This window comes from Ictidomys tridecemlineatus, chromosome 12 (genome assembly GCF_052094955.1).
Source record: "Ictidomys tridecemlineatus isolate mIctTri1 chromosome 12, mIctTri1.hap1, whole genome shotgun sequence".
In the NCBI taxonomy this organism is placed as follows: domain Eukaryota; kingdom Metazoa; phylum Chordata; class Mammalia; order Rodentia; family Sciuridae; genus Ictidomys; species Ictidomys tridecemlineatus.
In genome coordinates this window covers 23,770,094-23,781,443 of record NC_135488.1, presented here as the reverse complement: position 1 = coordinate 23,781,443, position 11,350 = coordinate 23,770,094, and the positions used below count along the sequence as shown (strand labels likewise).

General features: G+C 36.9%; 1 pseudogene; it reads right to left on the bottom strand.

Annotated features, from left to right (window-relative positions):
• Positions 1-564: 564 nt before the first annotated feature.
• On the bottom strand, positions 565-1,004 carry LOC144368926 (2-iminobutanoate/2-iminopropanoate deaminase pseudogene; annotated as a pseudogene).
• Between the last annotated feature and the right edge of the window lie 10,346 nt (positions 1,005-11,350).

The window sequence follows — 11,350 nt, the reverse complement described above, 5'->3', positions numbered from 1 at the left end:
AAAACTTTTATAGAAAAAGAAAACAAAATTTTTGTGAAAACTTTATTTCATTTATATACTTATATAATTTTCAGAAGCAGTTTTTGAGAGTTTCTTACTCATTTTGGTTTTCTTTCTTTCTTTTGTTTGGTTTTGAAAACTATATGTTTTTTTATTTCCATTAGAAAAATATTATCTATATAACATGTTAATCCATGTTCTTCTCTTTTACTTCTATCATTCAAAATTGAATATTTATTTTATCCAATTAAATGCATAACCACATATCTAATATTAGAACTAAATATTTCACATCTTTAAATTAATAGGATTAATAGAATTAGGTTTGATCTTTATTTTGTTTTTCGGGAATAATATCTCATTTTCCCCATGTGTTATTATCCCTCTTTTTTAAATTTATTTGAGCAACTATATAATGAGTGCCTCTTCTCTCACATTCAGTACATAACTATAATTCATAGTATCAGTAACATTATTTAGTAGTCATTCATGTCAAATATCTCTATGATATGGTATTTCCATGATAACTTCAGATATTTTAGTTACAGGTATACTTTTCCAACATCAGTTGTAAAACAAGATGTTATTTAAAGACATGATGAGAACAACACTGTGCCTACTTATATTTGCACTGCTGTGAGGTCTTTGGATAGATACTGCTTCAACCTCAGTGTGCACTCCTTTGGGTAAAGCAGCAGCCTGGTAAGTAGCTCTAGTAGGAAAATTACTTTTGAAACACTGTTTGTAGATTTCATTGACAGTTTCAAAGTCATTTACGGCAGCCAGAAAAACAGTTGCTTTTTCCACATTAGTGAAATCACAGCCTGTGGCATTCAGTTTTTCACCCATGTTCATAAGAGCTGCTTTAGTTTCTGCCCCTCCTGGAACAGGGTTTATGCCTGTCTGCCAGAGATGTAAACAATCCTGTCAAATAACACTTGATTGTAGAGACCAATGGCCCCTGAGGCTTTTGTTGTGTTGATCATGTTTTTAATCAGGGACATGACTAGTTATTCTTTTGTGTGCCCCTTTACCTGCTACCTAAGAAACCTCTCACTTTGGTTTCTTAGGCAATATTTTTTTACATTGTCTAGAAATTATTTATTTTTACACTATAAAAAGTTTTACACCAAAGAATAAAAACACTTTTCTCAATAAATGCTATTATTAGAATAGCCATATTAGACAAAGCATGTGCACAAAATCACTCTGTGGTTTAATTAAGGGGGACTTTGAAAAGAAAAGATTGGCCTGGATTCTCTGCATGATCCCAGTGTAATTCCAAGGGCCCCTTTAAAGCAAAGAGGGAGCAGAGAAACCATGGTGGAAGCAGAGTTGGAGTGATTCATTCTGAAGATGGGGGGAAGGGACTCCAACAAGATATAGAATAGGGTGTCGAGATGGGCAAAAGATTCGACTTACGAGGAGGAGAAATAAAGAATGTCCACGCACTTCTGCCTTTTTCAATGCTTTATTCACTCAAAATCTCTCAATACAATTTTACTCTATAGGTTCTTAATCGAGAAAATAACAATCCTTAATGCTAGGCACTGCAATAGACATAATCAACTCACGGCAAACAATTTTAGATTAGTTCCAAGCATTGCAAACACACTTAATCATGACAGACTCATGACAGACATTCCCTCTGCAGGCTAAGCTCAAGTGTCACGTCAAGAGTCTCAAGGCTTAGGCTGTAAGTCCATCAGCGATCAGGTCAGGAGCCAAGGCAGGCTTCTCCTGGAGTGGAGCTGGTGGCTGGTTGAGGAGAGAGTCATAAGGAGAAGTCATGGCTCTTACCAGGGTCAAGATATGGCTGCAGAGTTTGAGAGTGGTGAAGAAGATGTAGAGGATAAGGCAAAGGATGAGAAGAGTTGGGGTGTCAGTCCAGGTCCTCATCAGTCTCTCTAGCATGAGGGCATCAGTGTCTGTTTATTTGCTCCATCCTTTATACTAAATTTGGGGGTTTCTGACCACCCTTTCAATCCCTAACATCTACAAACGGATTCTTCAGCGACATCATTTGCTCTAGGGTTAAAGCATCTGGTCTGTTGGTCCCCACGCTGATTTTCTGACGGCAGGTTTCAAAATGGAGTTTTTAAAATGGAGTTGCTTAGGCTAAGACCTAAGGTCATCCTTACACAGGGAAGCCGAGAAAACAGATTTTCTTCCAGACCCTTCAGAAAGGACAAAGCTGAAGTGAACCAATTTAGAATTCTGACTTCTAGAACTATTACAGGATAACTTTGTGTGGCTTTAAATCGCTCAGTTTGGGATAATTTGTTTCAGCAATAATAGGACATAAATATGGGAGTAAAATGAAAATCTAACATTAGCAAACCTAAATTGTCAACCAATTTGTGCTTGGGCTCTCTCTCATCCAGCGAGGAGGTCCAAGGAGAGTAGGAGAGTAGGACAGTGTGGCTTCAGGGTCGCATTTCAAGACCTCTGGAGTCCAAGATGAAGTAGGTCTGATTTTATTGAGTAGTTACCATGTATATATTCTCAGGCAGTAGGTAAGCAGATTATAGGCAGCCACCAATACAATTCTTTGCCAACTGTCCGTGGGACAACCAATCGAGGAGCAGGCCGTGGAGCAATCCCTGTGACTGCAACACATAGTCCTAAACCCAGGGCTGTGCCTACTGGGTGAGCAGTGTACCTATGGGTGACTGATCTGCTGCTCTCACACTTAGCACGAGGGGAGTGGCCTGCTACTCAGGTGCCTTTAACGTATGCCATGTATGCAGTATTCCATGCACTTGTTCTCACAAATGTGCTTGTTTACAAGCAAAGAGTCCAAAAAGATTCTTAGACAGGAGAGTTAGTTATTTAGGGAGTTCTCTCAGGAAGAAAGAAAAAAGAAAAACAGGAAGAAGAAAGACACACAGGGAGATTCAGAAAGATTCCAGAGAGGTTCTTAGCCTGCTGTCCAAGATAAGAGCTGAATTTCCATGCTTCTTAAGCAGCTAGGCACTGTCTATGGGCTGCTCACATGAACATAATAAAATCAGAGGCACTTCTGCCTTCTGTGGGTCTGCAAAGTCATTGCAGTAGGTCTAAGTAACCTAAGAGCAGATTCTCAAAAAGTCCAAGGTGGGGGCTGTTCAAAAGCAAAAGTATGTAACAACAGGGTAGGGAGTGAGAGGATGGGGCAGCTGTGAATAGAACACGCAGATCGGATCCTGTAGTCTGCATAGAGCAAGGAGGATCTGAAACATGCTTTAGATGTGTATTGCCTTTTCATTATTTAAGACATAACTAAGGAATTTAATAGTACATTTGAATTATGAAATCTGCTAATATTTTATAATAAATCAATAGGCAAAGGAAAAAAATCATGACAATTTCATAGGTGCTGTAAATGACACATGTTCATTCTTATTGAAATTTCTTAATAAGCACATCAGTTTCAAAACACATATTCATATTTAGTCTGTATACTTTTTTATCCCACAGATCTTTCTGCTGTGGAATGCCCTTACACATATTCTTGCAATCATGTATTTTTAAGGAAAGGAGTAGGTTAGGTGAACCAAAATAAAAAATAATAATAACATAAACTTCCTTACTAGTCAAGACTATTTTTACACTGAATAAATGCCAGAAATTTTCTAGGCAAATGTGTTAACCAAATTGATTTACATCCCACTAATAGTAACATTATACATTTCTTGAAAAACCAAAATGAATACCCACACAACAAAAAAATAATTAACCAAAATGAATAGGAAAAAATATCATAGATAAAATTAGAATACCTGGATTCAATGTTTTTCTCTGCTATCCCACAGTTGCATGACATTAAGGAAGCTATTTGATTTCTCTGGTCTTGGTTTTTTTTTGTTGTTGTTGTTGTTAAAGTCAGATTGCATATTTACTTGTTGAATGAAGCCATTATTGCATAACTCCCATAACAAGAAAAAGTTTCTATAGAGATGTGAACTGTGGGTGATATTCAATCCTTCCTGGGACCAATACCAATCACTTTTATGAGATATTTATTGCTTATCTATTTTTTAGTTTTTTACAGAGTGGTTACTTTCTTAATTGTACTTTTCTAGTAGTGTTGAATCTTCTAGTTCTGGGTCAAAAGAGAAGTGGGCCTTGGCTGATTTCAGACAACACCACTGTGATGACCACTAGCACAATTGGATTTTCAAAGTGGATATGTGTATATGAATGTGTCTAGCTTGCAAAGTCTATCTTGGAAGAGGTTTCTGGAACAATGTCCTTACATTAAAACAAACAGAAGAAAATATTGGAAACATTAAGTTTCTGTCCTCTATCAGAGATTATGTTTTAAGTTAACAATAATTCATTCAAAGCAGGATTGTGGGAATGTTGTAAATTTTTCAGCCCAAAATCTCGGTTCATTTTCACTCTTGGAATCAATAAAAAGACTAAACACTGATTGACCAGTGAAAGAGAATTTTATTCTTGGCCAAGAACAGAAATGGGAGTTAAACTCTAAAAATCAAATTCCCATTTCTTGATGATCAAGAGGTTACAGATATGAAGTAAGAGAAATGAGGGCAAGAGATAGGTTAATAAAGGGAAGAAATATTTTTGTGTTTCTGGGAATGGGGAGAAATTGTCCATGTATTCAGGCACCAGTGATTTTTTTCTTCTTCCAAGGTTTTTTTTTTTTTTTTTTTTTTTTTTTCCTTGTCACTCAGGGCTATTAACCAACAGGCCACTGGGGGCTGGTATTATTTAGTATGTGGATGGGATTATACTGAAGCCAGAGGTTGTCTGATGGTCATTCTGGCAGTCATCTGAGATCCAACCAGTCTCAGCCAGCCTACCTCAAGAGGACCTTCTGGCCTTTAGTTATCCTGTCCTCAAAGATAAGCAACATTAGGGAAGGGTAGAAATTCATTTAGGTCACCTAGGCACTACAAGAATAGGCCAGGTAACAGAAAGACTTCCTATTTTATTAGAACTATTGAAGAAAAAGCTCTCCAGAAGTAAAGGCCCAGTCTGTGTCATGTTGTCTCAAAAGATCTTTTGAGCTTTGTTCTACCCATTACTGCTATCGAATTTAAGGATTATTTCACCGAAGAAAAACTGGAAAGAACCTGCCTTATGGGAGTTAATCCCAAGGGTTTTCTTTAGTGTTCTCTTCTAATTTGAAATATTTCTGAACTTCAAAACCAGAATCATCTAATTGATTTAAAAGCATCTGCTCTCAATTGGGCATTCAATTGTAAAATTTTAAAAAAAATGCATTACTTAAATCATTAAAATAATTTTGCTGCACAGACTCCTTATAAAGTACAGAAAACATTGTTTTTGATCACAAGGCAAGCAAACTCATAAGGCAAGCATGAAACTGCCTGAAAATTGTAAAATAAGGCAGGGGTTCCTGCTTCTTGGCAAGAAGGCAAGAACAGGTTCAGGGCCATCCTAAGAAGCCTGAACTTCATCACATGGAAGTGGAAAGGACGACTGGTGTTACAAATCAGTTAGTGGAAGGCTTAGGTTTGGGGTTTCTGTATTTTTTTCCTTATTCCAGCTGACAATACAAGAAGCCCTTGAAATCTCCCTTTTTGTAAAAGTCTTTATTATGCATTACAGTTACACACAATATTCGGGTTCATTTTAACATAATTATGTAAGCATAGGCTGTAATTTGCTCCAACTCAGTCCCCAGTGCTTCATCTTTTCCACTCCTCCTTTCTTCCCTTGTGCCCTTTCCTCTAGTCTACCAACCTTTCTTTTATTTATTTACAGTTTTTTTTAAATTAGTGCATATTAGATATACATAAGGTAAATCTGAAACCCCCTTTGAAAAAATTAAAAATGTAGAATTCTGAATTCTAAATCACCTAAATAGCAACTCTATGATAATTTTAAGATCTATGGAATGTTAAGCTTCAGGTCTTGGAATTAGCAATTCATTGATGGAGAACTTGATCACAGCCCAGGCTGTGAAAAGAAATCACAAAAGTTGCTCAAATTCACGCAATTATGAGATAGACCCAAAGCCCCAAATTAGACTTTTAACGGTATACCACAGATTCTCCATAGAGAATCCCCACACCTCTTCCTCCAGACTTGCATATAGATTATTAAAATGGTGAGCTTCTGTGCATCCATCAACTTCATAAAAACCTTGACCTTGGGCTGAGGTTGTGGCTCAGTGGCAGAGTACTCACCTAGCATGCGTGAAGCACTGGGTTCTATCCTCAGCCACATAAAAATAAAAGTTATTGTGTCCACCTACAACTAAAACAAATTAAAAAAAACTTGACCTTCACTATACATAGCAGTGCTTCTGTTATAAAGTGACAGATCTCTGGAGATTCGACTGTCTTCAGGAAAGAAAAACTTCTCAATACCATTAATTAAGTTAAATGTTTTGTCCCATGCTCCTTCCTTGCTTCCTACTGACCTCTGGATTTGATGACTACTCTCACCAATCATTGGAAATATTCATTAAATTACTTATTTCCTCCCAGTTACTGAATAATCAATAATACACCATGAAGATTTGTTTCTTGTGTTCTGACAATTTCTTCTGTTGCCAAGGAACTTAGAATAAAATTAGAAGGTATGCACGCCTTGGGCCAAAGTTCCTGCTCCACAGCTACCTCTGACACTGCAGGCTGGGATTCTGCCTTTTCAAAATGGCATCAGTCCCTGCCGATAGAAATGGGAAGGAACTCAGTGGCAGCACTTCTGAAGGATTGTTGAAGTACATGGGAAAATAAACTTTATACAAGGAGTACCTGCAATAGGCAAGATTCTAAGATGACTCCCAGGATTAATGTCCTCTGACATATACACACCCTTTGAGTATGAGCAAGACCCACAAATATGATAGAATTCTTTCTTGGATTTAGGTTATCTTACACAGCAAAAGTAAACATTTTTTTTCAGATGTAATTAAAATCTCAAAACAAATTGAATTTTAATTTTTGAGTGGGAGATCATCCTGGTGAGGTTTGATAATCAGGTGAAAATCCTAAAAGAAGAACTTGGGCCTTCCAAAAGAGAGACTCTACCTTCCTCTGGCCTTGAGACACAGGCTACTGTGAGTCCTACAGCTGCAAGGAAACTAATTCTGAAACAACATGAAGAAGCTCTTGGCAGGAGACCTTTTCTGGGTGCAACAGATGATGAGAATGCAGCCCTGGGCAACAGACACCTTGATGAGTGCTGAACAGTGATCCAGCTAAGCCTGGCTCAGATTCTCATCCCACCAATACCGGAAGATGGTGAGTGCACCTTGTTTCAAGCCCCTTCCCCTTTCTTTACTATAGCAATAGAGAATGAATACAATAGGCATGAAGGTGCCTTCCGGGAGATGACAGTGACCTGGAGGAGAAAAATGTCACAGTCAATTTTAATTCTTTCTTTATGCTGTTGTGGTTTTTAGGAAAAAAAAATAAGTACAAAAACAACATGATGGTCATTTGCTTGTTTTCTATCAAGTCCATTTCTATTGCTATTGCTATTCCCTCCATGTCTCGTGCTGTTCTCTGTAATTTTATGGGACATTCCCTAAAAAATTACATTTCCTAGGCTCCATTTCCCATTGATTTTTAGGCAAGTTTGAGTAATGGAGACTAGACTGGGAGACTGGAGGGAATGAGGATGACAGCATCTAAGCTACTCATGCCCACTCCCTCTGCCTTGGCTGGCATTCCCCTTGTGTTTCCCTTGTGGTTTTATCTCCTACCTGGATGTCTTTCTTTACATCTTCCTTTCCCCCATGCAGCCTTCTTCACATGCCCAGCTCTCATGAGGGTTTGATACTCACCACTTCCCTCCCTACCAGGAAGCTCCAGCTCCCAGGATCTAATGAAACCACTTCCTCCACTTAAGCCTCCATCCCAAGTGCTGATGGAAATCTTGTGCTATTGTAAATTGTGAATGTCACTGTTATCCTGTGCCATCTACCTCAATCTCTCATTTTCATCACTTCCAACAACTCTGTTAGCAGTTCCTTGTATTGAACTTAATCTTTTGGATTCAAGCATAGATTTTGTTCCCTTTGCTTACCTGAGTTGACAAGGATTTAGGTCCTAAGTGTAAGCTCAGGGAAAAGACCTTTGAGATAAGATTCAGGTAGATGGTGATACAGCAGTTTGATTTAAACTATAGAGTAATTCACTGTTGTTGGAAAATGAGATACTAAAAATCAGTAGCTTTCCAAAGCATCAGAATTTTTCAGATTATTAACCATGCAGGCTTAAGTTAAAGTGACCATTGAGGACAAGGAGTTACGGCATCAGACAGCTATTTTTTTTTTACTATAATAAGGTGACCATAATAACACCATAAGGGTCCTGAGTAGTTTGCTTTTAACTACAATGATGATGTTATAGAAAAAAAAATATTTTGAAAATCTCAGGATTTTAAATTCTCAGCTTTAATCACAATCAGAAATCAAAGAGCTCACTGAAGACTTTACAAGAGTCTTAATTTTTTCAGTCTCTTAACAGACTGAGGCATTGATTCAGAAGAACTGGTAACTTGAGAAATAGTAACTTCAAATAGAATTGGATGAGTTGGAGAATCTTGAATCCCAATAATCCTGGGCAACCTTACCAAGGGAAGCAGCCTCTCCCTCTGTCTAGAAAGTATCTTTCTTTTGCTTAAAATTGTCAAGTAACATCGCCCATGGAAATTGCCTCACAAGAGAGTCACAATTATTCTCCATATTTAACCTCACCATGTCTCATAGCCTCCAACTCATGATGAGAATTAGACACCAGGATGCTTCAAAGAGAAAAGTACAAAGAATAATAAGATGGGCCAGAGCCTAGAGAGCCTAAGTTGGAAGTAACCCTGGGGCAGTAGACAGAGAATGAAATATTTAATATGGTTCAGTTTGTCGATACAGGTCTTATCTCAAGATTCCAGATTTAATATGCTTTTTTATATTATGATTAATATATTCAAATTGAGATAAGGAAGAAATGTTCCTATTATAGTTCTAATTTCTGCACTTAGATATGAGGTCAGTGCTCATATTTATAATATCTCCTTGAACTACTCATTCTATACTTTCTTTGCCCATAGCAAGCATCACAGCTGGTCATAGTTTCTTCCCTGACGGGTTTATCCAATTCTTTATTTTTTGAGGGGTCTGGGCAATTAGACACTCTGCTTGAGTGATGTTCTATTTTTTCTAAGATGTTAATCACAGGATGTGGGAATACTAAGAGGTAGCTTGGGGGATGTTCTTATTTCAAACATAATCTTTTGTAACCCCAGCATGTAGTGGGAACCACATTTTTTCTTGATAGGCAGTATCAATCACCCCAGAAAGCACAGTACCTACTTCTTTGTTGATTCTGAGGCAGGAGGCTCCTACAGGGCCAGGTGTCAGTCTTAACTGCCAGTTGATGGAATGAATCATTATTATGCTCCCTGTGGAAGTATTTTTTCCTTTACTACCAAATATGCAGTAGCATATCATCCTAGAGAAGGAAAACCAACTAAATTATGAAATAATGCAGAAGAGTTGGTGTATTCCTCAGGTAGAAGAGTGAGGGATATGCTGTCATAGCCAACTGAAAATCCAATTGCTTCAGGTAATCTTTATTAACAAGTATAGGAGGAAAAATTATTCACAAGATCAACAGCAGTATGCCGGGTACCACAGCCTATAGGAATTTTCTGACATAATAAAACTACATCTGTAGTAGCAGCTGCTATAGAGTCACCCCCTGATATAGTCATTTCCCAAGATCTGTTCATTGAGTAGGATGTGGTGAGAATCACCATTCCTGCATCTTTTAGTGCCTTGAAAATGATATCAATCTCTGCAATCCCTCCAAAGATGTAGTATTGGTTTTTGTTTACTAGTTTTGCAGGTAGAGACAAGTGAGAGTCACTAGACGTATAAACAAGAAAATGAACTGTACATGGTGATAAGTGAGAAGGAAACTAATGACTTTGGGGAGGAAAGAGAAGGCTTTAATTATTTGCTAATTAAACCTGGTGTTTTAAAACAATGTTTAAAATGATGATTTCAAATTTATATCAAATATGGATTTAATAGCTGTAATTAATCTCAATGTCTTTGATCTTTCGTACAGACTTACCACTTCTATGAAATCACAGAATAATTATCACAGCTAATTATAGAATAATTGTCCAATAATAAGTCCTCATTCCAATTTCTCCAGAACTCAGGCATCAGTATTTTCTAGACCTATATGTTGATCCCAATGTGCAGCAAAGGCTGAGAAATACTATTCTAATCCCTATACCTCCTATGTGGAAGCAAGTATACAAATTTTATTAAATCTGATTTAAAAGTTTATGGCAGTAGTAATTTTCAGATAGGCTTTGTTCTTCCTCTTACATAACCTGAGAAGGCACAGGCTATGAGAAGTCAGCATTGCTAGTAATATTCATGTCTCCATTGAAAGAGAGCCTTTCTCCGTTGCAGTAACTGAGCTACTTGTGCATATATGGCCTGTTTGCTTTCTGCACTCTAATAATTCCATTCACTAGCAACCTTAATGATTTAGCACCCACTGATAATCTCTACCTTAATTGAACATTTCATGAGTATTTGGAAATGGTGATTTTTCTATCTTTAATTTACATATATGAGCTAGAATTATTCTGCAAAATAGAAACTTTTCTTCATCAAAAGTTTTTAAATTAGAGCATTAATATTACTACTTGCAATAATGAAACTGAAGTGAATTTAGAATTTCTTTGCAGTATTTTTTAATGCAATATAACCAACAGAAGGGTATATAGGCAAGTTACTATATTTAAATTTATTACTTAAAATTACTGTTGCATTTCTGAGGTTATATTAAAATATTGATTCATTTGTTTCTGTTTGTTTTCAATTCCAGGGTGTGCTTTCTAATCAAATTTTACTTTTTTGAATGTGTTAAATGTTTACAAAGTCCAAATTATATAAAAAAGATATACTCAATAAAATCTGGCTTTCATCTCTGTGTTCTCTATTCAGTTCTCCCTGCCTGCTAAGTAGCCATTTATTTTAGATTTTACTTTATCCATTGAGCTTTTATAATTTTTTAAATTAAGCAAGTAATTGATTCCAGAGATCACTCTTTATTATGGTTAATTTTAGGTGTAAACATTCTTAATGAAAGGATACCCAGACAGCTGGTTAAATAATTATTTCTGAGTGTCTTTATACATGTTTCTAGAGGAGAGTGGCATTTGAATCAGTGGATTTAGAAAGAGCCACCCTCACTGAATGTGGGCAAGTACCACAAAATGGTTGGAGTCCTAGAGAGAATAAAAATGCAGAAGGAAGGTGAATTCTCTCCCTTCTGGAGTTGGGACAGCCTTCTTCTATACTTGGACAATACAGTTCCACAATCTCTGGCCTTTGGATTCCAGG